This window comes from Capra hircus, chromosome 20 (genome assembly GCF_001704415.2).
Source record: "Capra hircus breed San Clemente chromosome 20, ASM170441v1, whole genome shotgun sequence".
NCBI classification, from domain to species: domain Eukaryota; kingdom Metazoa; phylum Chordata; class Mammalia; order Artiodactyla; family Bovidae; genus Capra; species Capra hircus.
Genome location: NC_030827.1, coordinates 21555057 through 21572183, shown reverse-complemented (window position 1 = coordinate 21572183; position 17127 = coordinate 21555057).

The following is a 17127-nucleotide window of genomic DNA, read 5'->3' as shown; positions in this document are numbered from 1 at the left end:
AAGAATTGATGCTTTCAAGCTGCGGTGCTGCAGAAGACTTGAGAGTCTCTTGGACTGCATTTGAGAATCCCTTGGACTGCACTTGAGAATCTTTTGGACTGCAAGGAGATCAAACCAGTCAATCCTAAAGGAAATCAGTCCTGAATATTCATTGAAAGGACTGGTGCTGAAGCTCCAGTACTCTGGCCACCTGATGCAAAGAGCTGACTTATTAAAGACCCTGATGCTGTAGAAGATTGAGGGGCAAGAGGAGAAGGGGCTGAAAGAGAATGAGATGGTTGGATGGCATTCCTGACTCAATAGACATGAGTTTGGGCAAGCTCCAGGAGATACTGAATGACAGGAAGCCTGGCGTGCTGCAGTCCATGGGGTCTCAAAGAGTTGGACACAGCTGAGCAACTGAATAACAACTGCCCTGTAGGATTAGAGGGATTCAAGAGTGACTTCTTGGGATGCTTTTGCTGACACTCTCAGGTTCTTGTGCTGAGAATTCTGCAGGACACTGAGGGACAGGTAGCATTAGAGGTAAAGAACCGCTCCCCACTGGGCCCCACCCTCCCCTCCCCCCACCGATGCAGGAGACAGAGTCATGGGATTGAGTCGTGGGAAGCTCTCCTGGAGAAGGACATGGCAACCCACTCCAGTATTCTTGCCTGGAGAATCCCATGGACAGAGGAGCCTGGTGGCCTACAGTCCATAGGGTCGCAGAGTCAAACACGACTGATGTGACTTAGCACATGTACTGAGGGACAGGGAGTAAGCCAAAGATAGCTGAAGATATCCACTCAAGCCATGCCCTAATGTTTCAGCCGAGTTGGAGTCCTTTGGAAAACCAGTTACCTCAATCTTAGGAGAGAAGAAAGTTCTTAGATTTTCATCAACAACAAAATTCTCTATGATTTAAGGGAAACTGGATCATTTGACACCTTGGAGATTAGGCCTGAAGGAAGATAACTGCTTGAAACTTTCTATGCTTTGAGCTTAAAAGCTATTTAGCAGCTGTAAAATGGATAATGTATTTACCTCCCTAGAGCCAAGGATTTTTCATCTTTGCATTGAGCCTAGACCAAAATAGTGTCCTCTAGAGGTCACCAGTGCACCAGATTTGAGGACCACGGAGGCCTCCAGAATGCCTAGGAAGAGCCCAGCGTCCCACTCCTATCTGAGGGAAAGAGAAAATTAGACAAATAAATTATGGTAACAGCTGCTCTCCAGCTAGTCTCTTAAGAAATAGGAAATCTTGTTCAGAGTAGAGCATTTTCATTGATTTTTCTTGGTTTATTTTGGCCCTCATCTGCACTAACTGGAGGAAATTTTTGTAATGGTTAAATGCTTCCTCACCGATAGCTTTATTTTGGAAGTCAGGAAAGAAATTTTTTTCTGTATGGGAGAAAAACTGATGTGGAAGTAAACTATTTTAGCCACCATTAATGAGTGTGACTCTCAGTGGTGGGTGCTCTGGCTGAGGAGGAAAAGTCTTCATGGGTCTCCCAGGCGTGTCCTCAGAGGACCCAGGCACACCAGGGTGAGAAGCTTGGGAAGCAGCCCTGTGATGAACGGTTATGTAATCCCTGAGCTGCTTGACGTGGGAAGACACTATCTCAAGTACTCACATCTCTGCAGATGAATGAAAAACTGCACACACAAAGGATCATATTGGTAGTTTAAATGTACCTTTCCTTTGGAAGAACTGTCAGCCAAAAGCCAAGAAGATGGCACTCTGGAGGTCCTAAGGGGACTTTGCTTAGCTAGTTTGCCTTTTTCATTATTCTTAGGCTTTAGTCTCCTATGAAGCAAATCGACTTTCCCTCAGAGAGAGCTTGCCTTGAGAACAATACTGTGTCTTGCCAGCTGATGTGAACCAGGGGAGCAAATGACACAATGCTGAGAGCCCAGGGCATGTTGTGACATAACCCACTGCTGGTAGCCTGCATTGCTCAGGCTGTGACCTGGGAGTCACCACCAGCAGATCCCAGCATTGTTCCTGCTGCTCCGGTTGCTCTCTAAGGAGAGGAATTCCTCCATCAAGACTTTCCCAGGGTCCAGATACTTGCCAGCAGCTGACCCATCAGGAAACCGCCTCTCCCCTCTGGCTTCCCACATTCCTTCCTGAGCATGCCCCAGCCTGAGGTGTGGCCAAGCCTCAGAGGATCTGCTGGGGTTGATTGACAAGAAAACAAAGCCTTCCTCTAGATAAGAAAGAGCTTTAGGAAATCTATTTGTTCTGGGTGGAGCTCGCTTTCTTTCTCTCCCCCGCCCCCTTTTTTTTAAGTCTACTTTGCTGACTGTGTAGTTTCTTATCATTTCTTTAGGATGTGTGAAGCAGTCAATCTTTGAACAATGAGCTCTGTTTGGGTAACTTTTTCTTTATGGCTAATTCACAAGGAAGGAAAATACTTTGTACTAGAGGGCTATGGTGATCTTTCTCAGGGCTATTAGATATTTTTCCTGAGCACTAAATAGAACAAAGGTATATTGCCATTACAGTTCACCCTGCGCTGTGTTCTTCAGCTCGGTTACATGCTGCGAGATGGAAGTTGTAGAAAGGATGCCACTTGTCCATCATTCTGGAGAATCCTTTAGCTTAGATGATATCCTAGGGGGATTGCAGAGTATTGAGCCATGTTGTAGCTCAGCCAGGTTGAGAATGGTGTCATTGAGCACCCCATCCCCCCACCCCCAATACCAGCCTGTAAATGTGGGGCAGACTGAATGCTTTCCTCATTCGGTTGTTCAGTCGTGTCCAACTCTTTGTGACCCCATGGACTGCAGCATGCCAGGCTTCCCTGCTTGCTCAAACTCACGTCCATTGAGTTGGTGTTGTCATCCAACCATTGCGTCCTCTGTCGCCCCCTTCTCCTGCCTTCGATCTTTCCCAGCACCAGGGTCTTTTCGAATGAGTTGGTTCTTTGCCTCAGGTGGCCAAAATATTGGAGCTTCAGTTTCAGCATCAGTCCTTCCAATGACTATTCAGGGTTGTTTTTCTTTCAGACTGATTGGCTTGATCTCCTTGCTGTCCAAGGGACTCTCAAGAATCTTCTCCAGCACCATATTTCAAAATCATCGATACTTCGGTACTCAGTCTTCTTTATGGTACAATTCTCACATTCATACATGGCTACTGGAAAAACCATAACTGACTAGATGGATCTTTGTCAGTAAAGTAATGTCTCTGTTTTTTAATGTGTTGTCTAGGTTTGTCATAGCTTTTCTTCCAAGGAGCAAGCATCTTTTAATTTCATGGCTGCAGTCACCATCTGCAGAGATTTTGGAGCCCAAGAAAATAAAGTCTGTCACTGTTTCCATTGCTTCCCCCTCTATCTGCCATGAAGTGATGGGACTGGATGCCATGGTCTTAGTTTTTTGAATGTTGAGTTTTAAGCCAACTTTTCCACTCTTCTCTTTCACCTTTGTCAAGAAGCTCTTTAGTTCTTTTCCAATATCTGCCATAAGAGTGGTGTCATCTGCATATCTGAGGTTATTGACATTCCTCCCGGCAATCTTGATTCCAGTTTGTGCTTCATCCAGCCCAACATTTCTCATGAGTGCTTTCCTAGGACTCTGCTATATTTTTTTTTTCAAGGTTATCAATTGTGTAACTTTGAGCAAGATTTAAGTCTTGATTATCTTATTTGTAAAATAAAAGGATTGGATATACTCTCTAAAGTTCATTTGGAATCTGATATCTACTCAGGGTTTAAGGCTGTTCAGTCAAGCAGCAGCTGCGCCTTAGCAAAGGTGTTAGTCTCTCAGGGTTGCTGTAACAGCATACCAAAACTGGGTGGCTTAAGAAAAACAAACTTTATCACCGTTCTAGGGTCTATACATCTCAAATAAAGATGTCGGGGGCCATGCTCTCTGCAGGCCCTAGTGTAGAAGCCTTTCTTACCCCATTTACCTCCTGGCAATTTCCGTCCTTGTTTTATGGATGCGTCACTCCAGTCCTATCACTGTCTTCTTCCTGTGTGTCTCTACATGTAAGTATCTGTCTCTGTGTCCAGACTTCCACTTTTTATAAGGACACCAGTCATACTGGATTAAGGCCCACCGTAATGACCTTATTTTAACTTGATTGTTTCTATAAATACTGCATTTCCTTATAAGGTCACATTCTGAGATACTGGGAGATTCAGACTTCAACATGTCTCTTGGGAGGACACAAGTCAACCCAGAACAGCAAGCTACTAGACAATCTTCTCTTTGAGCTTTGGGTCCATTCTTCATGTTACTTTTTGTCCTGAGAGGCCTACATGTATTACACCAGGGGACTACTTTGTCCTCTGCCTTCCAGTTGGGTTAGCCAGTGGCAAGAGATAGGATGCAAAGGAAGAATGGGACGCATGCTCAGTCATATCCAACTCTTTGCAATCCCAAGGACTATAGCCCACCAGGCTCCTCTATCTGTGGGGTTTTCCAGCCAAGAATACAGAGTGGGTTGTCATTTCCTCCTCCAGGAGATCTCCCTGACCCAGGGATCAAACTCTTGTCTCTGGTATCTCCTGCATTGACAGGTGGATTCTTTACCACTGAACCACCTTAGATCATCTCAGTCCTTGCTAATAAAAGTAGTTGGGAAGGAATATCTGTATGTCTCTGATTTCACATGGAAAAGGGAAGCACATGCATGGAAAGAACCGGTGAAAACCTCTAGAAGGACGTGTTCTTAGACTGCTTGGTGAAGACAGTGATAGTCACTCATTTAATCACTTGAGGAAACTGTGTTGTTTAGTGAATTTCTTTGCATTCTGAGCTACTAAATTTATAGGGTTGGTGCTCAAACCCATGTTTTCACATTTCACTATTTGCTTCTAAAAAGGTATATTTTCACTCTGCTGTTCATCAGCTTTTAATAATGAACACTTGTACCCTACATGGTTAGATACTTGGCCTTTTCCCTCTCCATTTATCCAAGTCCTTTTTCTGAAGACTCCTATGAATAAAAGAGGCAGAGAAAGGCATCTAGGGATGTTGCATAGCTGCTAAACTCCTGTCCACTCATAAACATGCTTCTGTATGTAATATTTTAGAGTTTCTTAGGAGCCCTCAATATTACCTGCTCTACTTTAAGTCTGCTCCCAATCCCCCATTTTTTCAATGGCCTTCCTTCAGTGAGTTTCTCTGTTCTACCCGAGATGCCTTCACAGCCATTGCTTTCACTGTTTTGGACCCAGGGTCAAATCTACACCCAGATCAATGTGCTAACAATATCTCTTGAAGCCCATTGTACTCTGGCTCACCTGAACTCTGCTGTGAAAATGGACACACAGATTTAAGGGTGGGAGGGACACCAAGCAGATGAAATATGTCTTAAAATATGTAGGGGAGATGGGTGCATTACTAGCAAACAAAGAAACAAACAGAGTTGAGTATTTGTGGCTAAAATTTCTGGTTAGAATTGGAGAATTCTGAGTTGATTTGCATTAGAATTATTATTATTACCCCTTAAGGGAGGTGGGAAACTCATGAAAAAGTAGAAAGTTATTCTTTGGATTTATCAAGTAGTTCTTTCCAAATCATATTTGCCCTACCAAAGTGTGAAGGGATAAACAATGCTTGGATTCTGTTTTTCTTAAAGCCCAACATGGGTTAAGTAAGAAATGGAAAACATACTACTGTGTTGCTGGAGAAGACTCTTGAGAGTTCCTTGGACAGCAAGGAGATCAAACCAGTCAATCCTAAAGGAAATCAACTCTGAATCTTCATTGGAAGGACTGATGCTGAAGCTGAAGCTCCAGTACTTTGGCTGCCTTATACAAAGAGCTGACTGACTCATTGGAAAAGACCCTGATGGTGGGAAAGACTGAGGGCAAGAGGAGAACGGGGCAACAGAGGATGAGATGGTTGGATGGCATTACTGAGTCAATGGACACGAGTTTGAGCAAACTCTGGGAAATGGTAAAGGACGAGGAAGGCTGGTGTGCTGCAGTCCATGGGGTCCCAAAAATCGGACACAACTGAGTGACTGAACAACAACAATGTGCATCTTGAATTGTTTCAGAACTCAAACATTAATTCAAACTTACAATATATGAGAATGTCCAACATGGTTTCAGGATAACTCTGGATATTTTTTACATATATGATTACATCACAATTTTATTATTCTGGACTCAACAGCAACAAATTTTGTTTGTTTGTTTTTAAGATATAAAGTAATATAAAAAAAAGGGAAAATAAGAATAGCCAGCTCTCAGGAACCTTATTTCTATTTCACTTTCAGGGTTAACAGGGTGAAACAGAAAGAGCCGTGTAGGTGATAAGGCAATGGCAGTGTGTAGTGTCCCTGGGCTGCACAGGGGGCAGGCCTCTATGTTTACGCATTTGTCTTGGGTTGCATTCCTGCTTATGCACTTAGCCTGGCTCCCCACTCTCCACTGAATCAAGGCTGAGCTTCTCTCTTGGGATTTCATAGCTGTCCAGAACAGGACCCAGCCTGGTTTCCTGCTGCTGTGTGAAGAAGGGAGTCAGAAGAAAAATTTTATAGGTACTGAGCAAGGCCATCTTTCTTCAGTAGGAAGGGTTGGGTTTCCATGTGATGAGCTCGTTGAGATGGGAGAGGTGCTGGCAGTGAGTTCCTGGGGTTGCAGAGATCCCCTACAGGTTATTAAGGCTGGGCCTGAGGTCTGGCTTCCTGAGCTCAGTAAACATGTAGGAACTTGGTTGCAGTAGTGTGGCCCTGCATGAGGGCTGAGAGCAACTAGCAGGGAGGCTTAAGATGCTACCCTTGAAGCTGCTGCCTAGTACCCCTGAGATATGAAGCATAAATAGTCCTAAAAGCTGAGATGTCCAGAAGCTGAAGACAGAATTGCAAGGCTCCAGTGCTGGCAATTGGGAGGCAGGGGCTGGAGATCCCTCTCTTGTCAGATGGCTTTTTTCAGTCTAATCTGTGTTCTGTGGGCTGTTGACATGCCTGAGCATATCCAACAGATTGAAAGGAAGAACCACAGGGAGTGCATTTGCATAAAGGCCCAAGATGATATCTGGTGCACGTGGCCTTCTCCAGCAGTAGGGCGAGGAGAGTGGGTGAGCATGAATACAGTATGGGCTGTTGAGCTCAGCTGCTGTTGATTTATGTTTGAGTCCTAGGTTCAGAGGAAGCTTCAGATAAAAAGTGGAGGAGTTCTTTTGCACAAGTTAGCTCTGTTTGGGGACCAATGCACAGAATAATATGTATTTCAGAGAGGTTTTTCTAACTCCATCATCAAACACAACGATTTTCTGCACTGGGGGGCTTTTAGGAGGAATACTGCCAATTTTTAACTCTAGTGTATCAGAAACCTTATCTGGAAAAGACACAGGTAATGTCCACTCAGTGAAAAGTTGTAATAAGTAATGAGATGCATAATATCATATTCCTCCAAAATACTCATTTAATTTTTGTCTAATTTTAAAAATCACAGGAAGTTTTTATTGGGTGATTTATAATGTATCATAAACATTTGTTTAATTTTTATTTCCTTGAAGTACCATGTTTGAAAGATAAATCTGTTGCTTTAAAGAAAACTGTAATGAGTTTATTACATAGTTTGATTCATGCTAACATGCTCACTTCATGTTGTGAAGCACAAAAGCCGTAGATCTTGTCTTCCTGGCAATTCTTACAAGGCAATAAAATAAGCATCTACTTGAATTCTTATTATATTAATCATAGTTAATTATATATTTATATGTGTTATATTACATTGAAAAAAATTACTTTTTTTGTATGATCCCCTCTAAGGAAGGCAAAAAGATGTTTAACCATTTTAGAATTTAACTCGTTTTTCTCCTCCAATGGACTGGAATAGCAAGGAAAGATTATGAAAGGGTCCTAAGAATGGAATCAAAAGTCAAAAAGACTATGGTTGTTGATGTCTTGAATCACCAATTGTATTGATTTGAATACCTACTGGTTTCAGCTACCTTGCCAATTATCTCAGAATATAATACAAATATCACAATAGAATAGCCTGTCCCATGGAAATACTATACATCCAATACAGGATTTTAAGAATCAAAGAAAACTTGAAATGTTCTTGGTCCTCTAAATGGTATTATGTTAGGAGTGATCCCCAGGCAAATCCTCAGTCTAAGAGCAGAAAGTTCTTTTGAAACTAGATCAACATTTATATGGATCAGAGGATCTTTGCCTTGAGACTGAAGATAATACAATCAGGAGGATGAGACAAAAATTAAAATATTGTAGATGTAAAATATTAGTGGAAGGCCTTGGGTAATGGGGTGTTAGAGCTGAGATGATCTTTGAAATGTGGGGGCCAACTATCCAGTTTCTAGGACTTTAAGTTTTCTTGGGATAAGGGCTTCTATGTTCAAATATGACAAGAGGAGTCTTTGATAACCTACTGTTGAGATTATGTTCTTCAACTTCTTTGCTTTATCCGTGAGAAAGATAAGGCCCAGTTTGGTAAAATGGCTGGCCAATAGCAGAATCAAGATTATATTCCAAACCTGGTCTTTGTCCCACCACCCTGTGTTGCCTCTTTAAAAACCAAAAGGAAAAATATTTCGAGAAAAGATGTTTTGAGATAAATGACCACAGGAAATGGGTGCCTCAACTCAGACAGGTATAGGAACAAGGCTTTCTGAGGATTTGGATTACATCAGGCCCTGCCAAGATAGGGTTGGGGCCAGCTGTAGGCAGACTTCCCGGCATGTTTCTTTCACTGTCCAGTGAGTAGCATTGCATTAGTTCCTGCAGGCTGTCATAACGATTACCACAAACTTGGTGCCTTAGAAAGAAGAAATATATTTTCTCAAATCTCTGAACGCCGAAAGTGTGAAATCAAGGTACCAGCAGGGCTGCACTCCCTCCAAGGCTCTATGCTCCGGTCCTTCCTTGCCTCTTCCAGTGCTTGATGGCAGCACATGCTTCTTGGCTTGGGGCTGCATATCTCCAGTCTCAGCCTCCATTTTCACATCACTCTCTTCTCCTTCTCCTTTTTTTGTTTTTTCCTTATAGGTACTTGTGTCATTGGATTTAGGGCTTATGAGGATCCAGCATGATCTTCTCTGAGATCTCTACCTTAATTACTACTGCAAAGAATACGGTCAATCTTTGTAAATATTCCATTTGCACTAGAAAAGGATGTGTATCTTACCATTCTATGATGAGTCCTCTATAAATGCCAATTAGGTTGAATTAGCTGATAGTATAGTGCCATCCTCTATGCCTATATTGATTTTCTGTCTACTTTTGCTTTTACTGAGAAGGGGGTGCTAAAATCTCCAGCTGTAATTGTGCATTTGTCTGTTACTCCCTTTCAGTTCTCTGAGTAAATCTCTTTTCACTTTCAGTGAGTAATTGCTTGATGTATTTGAAAGCTCTGCTATTTGCTGAATACAGTTAAGATTATTATGTATTATGGAAAAATTGACACTGCTATCAGTATGAAATGCTCTTCTTCATGCCTGGAAGTTTACTTTGTTCTGATGATTATTTTTTTCTGATATTAATATAGTTATTCCAGCTTTCTTTATTAAAGTTTTCACGGTATGTTTTCTATCCTTTCACTTTTCTAATTTAACTCAAAATGGCTTTCTTGTAGACTATTTCTGGACATTTTATTTATTTTTCTGGCTTCTCTGTGTGACTTGTATTATCTTATTTCCCTGCCTAGGGATTGAACGTGGGCCCACAGCAGTGAAAGCACTGCATTGCCTGAGAATTCCTGGGACTTTTTAAAAAACCAAATTTGATAATGTTTGTTATTTAATTGGAATGTTAAGCCTTTAATAGTTGATGCAATTATTGATATGATTTGGTATATATATAATATATATACCATCTTATTTTGTTTTCTATATGTCCCATCTGTCCTTTATTTTTTTGCTTGAAAACTTTAAGATTCCTTGTAATAAAAGGTCTACAGTTGACAAATCTTCTTAGCTTTAGTTTGTCTGAAAAGGTTTTTATTTTGAAAGGTATTTTCATTAGATTCAGAATTTCAAGCTGATAGATATTTTCTTCTAGCTATTCAAAGATGGTATTCCACTGTTTTTTAATTTGCATAGTTTTATATGGTAAATCTATAATAAATATTACCTTTGTTTCTCTGAAAGTATATTTTTTCTCCAAATATTTAAAATTTCTGTATCCCTATTTTTAGCAATTTGATGATATGTCTAAAGGTGTGTGTGTATGTATGTACACATGTGTGTGTTTATCATGTTTGGGATTTATTGGGTGCTTTGATTTATGGGTTTCTAGTTGTTATCAAGTTGGGAAAATCATTTCTTCACAAATTTTTACTCATATAGCCCCCATTTCCAACTCCATTTCTCTACCACTAGTTTTCTCCTTCTGAAACTCCAGTTACATGTGAAATCTTTTTCATTTTTGCTTTTTCTTTTAGTATTGTTTTTCTCTGTGTGTTTCATTTGGATACATTTTATTGCTATATTCTCAAGTCCATTGATATACTTTCTTCTTCCACGGAATCTAATCTACTATTAAACACCATTCATAGTAATTTTTTACCTTAATAAGTTAAATTTTGTCTCCCTCTATATTGTCTATTTCTTTCATTATGTTCATGTTATCTCTAACACTTTTATTATATGTAATATTTATAAAGTTTTAATGTTCTTGTCTATTAATTTTATCATCTGTCATTGGTGAGTCTGTTTCTTTTGACTGATATTTTTTCTCCTGGTATGGATCACATTTTCCTGCTTCATATTCTAGTACTTTTATTGGAAGTCAGACATTGTGAATTTTACATTTCTAATTATTAATTTCTGTTATTTATCGATAAAGAGTGTTAAAGCTTTTTCTTGTAGGAAGTCAGGTTAGTTGATTAGTATAAACTTCTCAGAATGTACTTTTAAGCTGTTTGAGAGTGAGTCTATAGTAGCCTTCATTCTAGAGCTGACTCGTACCTACTGTTAGGGTGTGGCCTTTTATATTTCTATTGATTGCCAGTTTTATACAGTGAGGTCTCTCTACTTTGGAAAAAGCAAAACTAAACAATTTCCAGTCCTAGGAGGGGGAAAAAAAAAAACTAAAACTAAAAATTGTGTTACCTTTCCTTTGGTATTTGTTCTTTTCTCAGAAATTTTTCTTGCTCATGATATTTGCTGATTGGTAATCAGCCGAGACTCAAGAGGACTCCTGTTTAGACATTTGAGCTGCTTTCTCTTTCTTTTTCACTTTCTCTCTCTTTTCTGTTCCTCTCTGCTCTCTGGAATTCTCTCCCACCAATTCTGGAAACTTCTTACCTGAACTCAGATATTTATCTCAACTCAGTAACACTTCTGTCTCTGTTTAGATTTCCCCTCCCTATGCTAGTCTGGAAATTGCCTGTAGGCTGTTGATGATAATGTTTGTTTATCTCATGTTTTTTCTCTTCTCTCAGGTATCAGAAACACAAGATACCTGTTTCCAATGGCTAAAAACAAATTTTGCTATTTATAGTTTTTAATCATGTGACAGTTATTCCACCCCCTATTACTCACTTGTATGTAGGTGGAAGCAGAAGTCAATAAATTTTTTTTTACATGAGCAAAAATTAATTTTCAGAGTTAAACATTTAGAACTTATCTTTAATTCTAGTTTGACATGTACAACTGGTTAATTCATATTTCCTCTTGGATATCTAATAGATATTCTAATATTAATGTTTTCTCAAAAGAACTCTTAGTTTCCACAGCATACCCTCACCCAATTTGTCCTTCCCTTGGTCTTTACTATTTCAGCAAGAGGCACCATCACCTTCCAAATGATTCAAGATAAGAACCTAGAAGTCAGGTTGATTCTACTCTTTATTTCACACCCTAGATTGAATTCATTAAGTCCTATCAATTTTGTTTCTAAGATATGCCTCCATCATATCCACCTAAGTCACCTTCACTGACACCACCTAGGTCTATTACCTCTCATCCAAATTATTATAATAACCTCTGTACTTTAAATTTTGCAATTCTCTTATTCATTCTCCATACAATACAAGAATAATTTGTAGAATGTAATTTGAATCAACATTCTCCTATTTTAAAACTTTCAGTGGCTTCCTTTCATTCACAATAAAATGTAGACTCTTAATACAATTTGCAAAGCCCCATGAGACCAAGGTCTTGTCCATCTTATCAGCCTCGTGCCTTACCGCTCTCTCCAGAGTTCACTGTTTCATGACCATGCAGTTCTCCTTGCAGTTATTCATGTGCTATTTGTTATATCAAGGTATTTGCTTATGAATTTCCTTTCCTAGAGCTCCCTTCCTCTGTTCTCCATATGGTATCTCCCTATCCTTCAACTTGTAGTCTAAATACTATCTTCTCTGAAATATCTTCCCTGACCATTCCATCTAAGCAAGTCAGCCTAATTCATTGTTATATATAAGTCCCTTGCTTGTGTGCTGTATGAAATTTATTATTTCTCTTCCTCCCCACTCATAGGAGACAGAGACCAGGCTATCAATATTGCTTGTTATTGCACTTCTAATGTCTAGCAAGTACTTGGCTCTGTCATTATCCAGGTTTTCTATCTGGGAACAATTTCCAAATTATAGTGTTGATAAGGGGATCCAAATAGAGACGGGTAGCTTTAATGATTTAAGGAGATGAATATCTGTTTTAGTTTGTGGGACCTGAGATTAATGGAAATTGTTAAAAGAATTAATGTGTCAGACCCATGTGGAGAAGACAAGCTTTAAAAATTGGACCTGAGAATAGAATTAATTGATATGCTATCGGGCATATCTGTATAAACTAGATTTACATAGAAAACAAAAATGGACATAGTATGGTAAAACAACTTTAGATTTTAGCAGAGTGCTTGACTTAACACTCAGTATATCATTGATAAATTAATGAAAATCGACAGACAAAGTCTGGAGCCTCCATTTCATTTCCTTCATCAGTTCAGTTCAGTCACCCAGTTATGTCTGATTTTTTGTGAGCCAATGGACTGCAGCAGGCCAGGCTTCCCTGTCCATCACCAACTCCTGGAGCTTGCTCAAACTCATGCTCATTGAGTCAGTGATGCCATCCAACCATCTCATCCTCTGTTGTCCCCTTCTCCTCCTGCCTTCAATCTTTCCCAGCATCAGGGTCTTTCCTAATGAGTCAGCTCTTTACATGAGGTGACCAAAGTATTGGAGCTTCAGTTTCAGCATCAGTCCTTCCAATGAATATCCAGGATTGATTTTCTTTAGGATTGATTGGTTTGATCTTGCAGTCCAAGGGACTCTCAAGAGTCTTCCCCAACACCACAGTTCAAAAGCATCAATTCTTTAGCACTCAATTTTCTTTGTTGTCCAACTCTCACAACCATACATGACTGCTGGAAAAACCATAGCTTTGACTAGATGGACCTTTGTCAGCAAAGTAATGCCTCTGCTTTCTAATATGCTGTTTAAGTTGGTCACAGCATTCCAAGGAATAAGCGTCTTTTAATTTCATGGCTGCAGTTGCTATCTGCAGAGATTTTGAAGCGAAAGGAAATAAAGTCTGTCACTGTTTCCATTGTTTCCCCATCTATTTGCCATGAAGTGATGGGACCAGATGCCATGATCTTAGTTCTTTGAATGTTGAGTTTTTAAGCCAGCTTTTTCACTCTCCTGTTTCACTCTTATTAAGAGGCTCTCTAGTTCCTCTTTGCTTTCTGACATAAGGGTGGTGTCATCTGCATATCTGAGGTTATTGATATTTCTCCTGGCAATCTTGATTCCAGCATGTGCTTCATCCAGCCCAGCATCTCACATGATATACTCTGTATATATGTTAAATAAGTAGGGTGATGATATACAGCCTTGATGTACTCCTTTCCCAATTTGGATATGGAAATTCATTTTTACTTCTTTTCATTGCAACTGACACTAACTAGTGAACAATGCTGTCTAAAATACTAAAGCAAAGCATTCTCCTCACTGCTAACTCTATTTACCTTTTCTCCTTGCAAATAAAGGGCTATAGACAATGTCAAAAGTATCATTTACATTACCATTCAGCAGATTATCACATTGTATTCAACACCTAGAAATCACTGGGGATACTTGAAGGCTCTGTGCTGTTCTCCTATAGTACAATAGGTGGATGTTGAAACTGCTTCACCCCTCACCTTCATCCGTATACTGTTCCACACACATGCACATGTCTGTTGAAGCAATGGCCCATGGAAAGTGGAAGGTTTGCATATAAAGAAAGTTCCTGGTCAGGATCATCTGTCTTTCTTCTTCCCATAGCATTTATCATTGACCCTTGAACAACAAGGATTTGAACTCTGTGGTTGGTTGATGCTATGAATGTATAGACAGTGGGCTAACTGTGAAGTTATCTGTGGGTGTTCCACTATTTAAGGTCAGCCCCACAAGCTGTGTGCTGTTTAAGAGTCAGCTGTATTTATAAACACATGATATTACTGTTGCCTTTTTTTTTTTTTTTTTGAGATGGGTTACTTCTGGTTTCTCTAGTTCTTTTCTGTTGTTTTCTGGAAAGGAAACAAGTAATTCAGCATCCAAGTGATTACAAGCACTATTTTAGAGTCTTTACAATGATAAATTTGTCATCTCATGTAATTATTATGTTGTGTGGTAAGTTGATTCAGTTGTGCTCAACTCTTTGCAAAGTGAAAATCACTCACTTGTGTCCGACTCTTTGTGACCCCATGGATTCCTGGGTTGGGAAGTTCCACTGGAGAAGGGATAGGCTACCCACTCCAGTATTCTTGGGCTTCCCTGGTGGCTCAGATGGTAAAGAATCCTGGGTTCAATCCCTGGGTTGGGAAGATCCCCTAGAGAATGGAATGGCTACCCACTCCAGTATTCTGGCCTGGAGAATTTCATGAACTGTATAGTCCATGAGGTCACAAAGAGTCAGACACGACTGAGCAACTTTCATTTTCACTTTCAATATATTTGGAGTCATGTCTAGAAGCAGCATAATGCAGTAGTTATTAGTATAGGCTTTGGTCTATACTTTGCATCTTTCCACTGTTATCTACTGGCTTTAGCTGTTGATCAAGTTACTTAACCTCCCTGTGCTTCACTTTTCTCATCTGTAAAATGGTAATAGTAATATCATAAGATTTACTTGAATGGGTTGCTGTGAGCAATAAAGAAATTAATATTTATAAAAACACTGACACATAGATGCCCTAATTGCCATTTTTCATATTATCTTAGTCTTCATATTTTGGGGCTTCCCTTCTGGCTCAGCTGGTCTTTCATTTGATCCCTCACCTTTCCAACATTTTACTGGATCCACTGAGTTTCCTTTATCCCTTCCCTCCCTCCTACACACAAAACAATAACTTGGAAGATTTCTGTTTCTCTTTCTTAGAAATAATAAATATCTCCTCTTCACATTTCAAACCTATCACCAATTTTGTCTTCTGTGTTATTGTTAAGAATTTTGGAAACACTAAATTTTTGATCCTCCACATTAGTTGTCATGTTTATTTTTATGCATTTAACGTTGTTATTCAGTCATTCAGTCATTGTGGCCCCGTGGACTGCAGCATACCAAGGCTCCCTATCTTCTATCTGCTTCGCTATCTCCTGAAGTTTGCTCAAACTCACATACATTGCGTCAGTGATACCATCCAACCATCTCATCCTCTGTCGCCCCCTTCTCCTCCTGCACTCAATCTTTCCCAGCATCAGGGTCTTTTCCATTTAGTCAGCTCTTTGCATCATGTGGCCAAAATATTGGAGCTTTAGCTGCAGCATCAGTCCTTCCAGTGAATATTCAGGGTTGATATCCTTTAGGATTATTTTTATGCATTTAATGTAGCTTAGGTTTATCAAAATGTTTGCTAAGATCCTTACTCATCTTTGTTTTAGGATTTTATTCCTTTACTCTCTCTCTCTCTTTTTTTTTTAAAATAATTGATTTATTTGGCTGTGCTGGGTCTTCATTGCTGCATAAGCTCTTTTCTAGCTGCAGCGAGCAGGGGCTACTCTCTAGCTGTGGTGCGCGTTGCAGCGGCTTTGCCTGCTCTGGAGCACAGGCTCTAGAGCATCAGAACTTCAGTAGTTACAGCGCACGGGCTCAGTGGCTGTGGCTCCCAGGCCCTAGACTCAATAGTTGTAGCCCACGGGCTTAGTTGTTCTGTGGCATATGGGATCGGACTGCGGATTGAACCCTTGTCACTGGCATTGACAGTCTACCACAGAGCCACCGAAGAAGCTCTTATTCCTTCTTTCTCTGTTAATTTTCCTTCTATTAATCTTTTAAAATGTTTTTTACTTCTTTTAATATTTTTTCACGGAGGGTAACTTACTCGTTAATGTTCCTTTTCCTTCCCTACCTCCCTTCTTTCCCTCCTTCCTGTATTTTTTTTGCAATATCTTGATTGCCCCCCTCACTCTTAAGGGACAATTTAGCAGGGCAGATAATTCTAAGTTGACAGTTATTTTTTCTCAGTACTTTGAAATGTCACTTTGCCTGTGACTTCTGTGATTATTCCTGGGAAGCCTGTCATCAGTCCAATTTGTGTTCCTTTTAAGGTTTTATGCCTTTGATCTCAGGTTATTTTTAAAATCTCTTTATCTTTGGTGTTCTGCAGTGTAATTTTAGATGTGTCTAGGTGTGGATTTATATGTATTTCTTTTTATTGGTATTCGGTAAACTTTCTAATTTGACAAATATTCCTTAAATCAGTTATGGAAAATTAACCGCCCTTTTGTGCTTGAATGGTGCCATTTTCTAATGCTTTCTGTCTTATAGAGCTCCTAACAGATGCATATTGAGTTTCTTTTTACACTTAATCTTTCTTTTATAGTTTGGGGAGCTGCTGAAGCTCCAAATTGACTTGATCTTAGGACTATTTTAGGTTGTATCTACAAGAGGGATGGGATGGGATGGGAAGGGAGGTGGGAGAGGGGTTTGGGATGGGGGACACATGTACACCCATGGCTGATTCATGTCAATGTATAGCAAAAACCACCACAATATTGTAAAGTAATTAGCCTCCAATTAAATAAACTTTTTTAAAAAGGTGATGACTGCTTTTTTTCCAGTCCCGAGCATGAAATATGTGTTCAGTAAATTGTATCTATCTATTATGTACATCTTCAGTATATTTTTCAAGTAAATAAAATATTTCTTTCTTTCTTTCAACTATTTCCTCATGTCATTTATTTGTCTTGGGGGAAAGGAAAGATAAAAATTTCTCTTTGTTTTCTATTT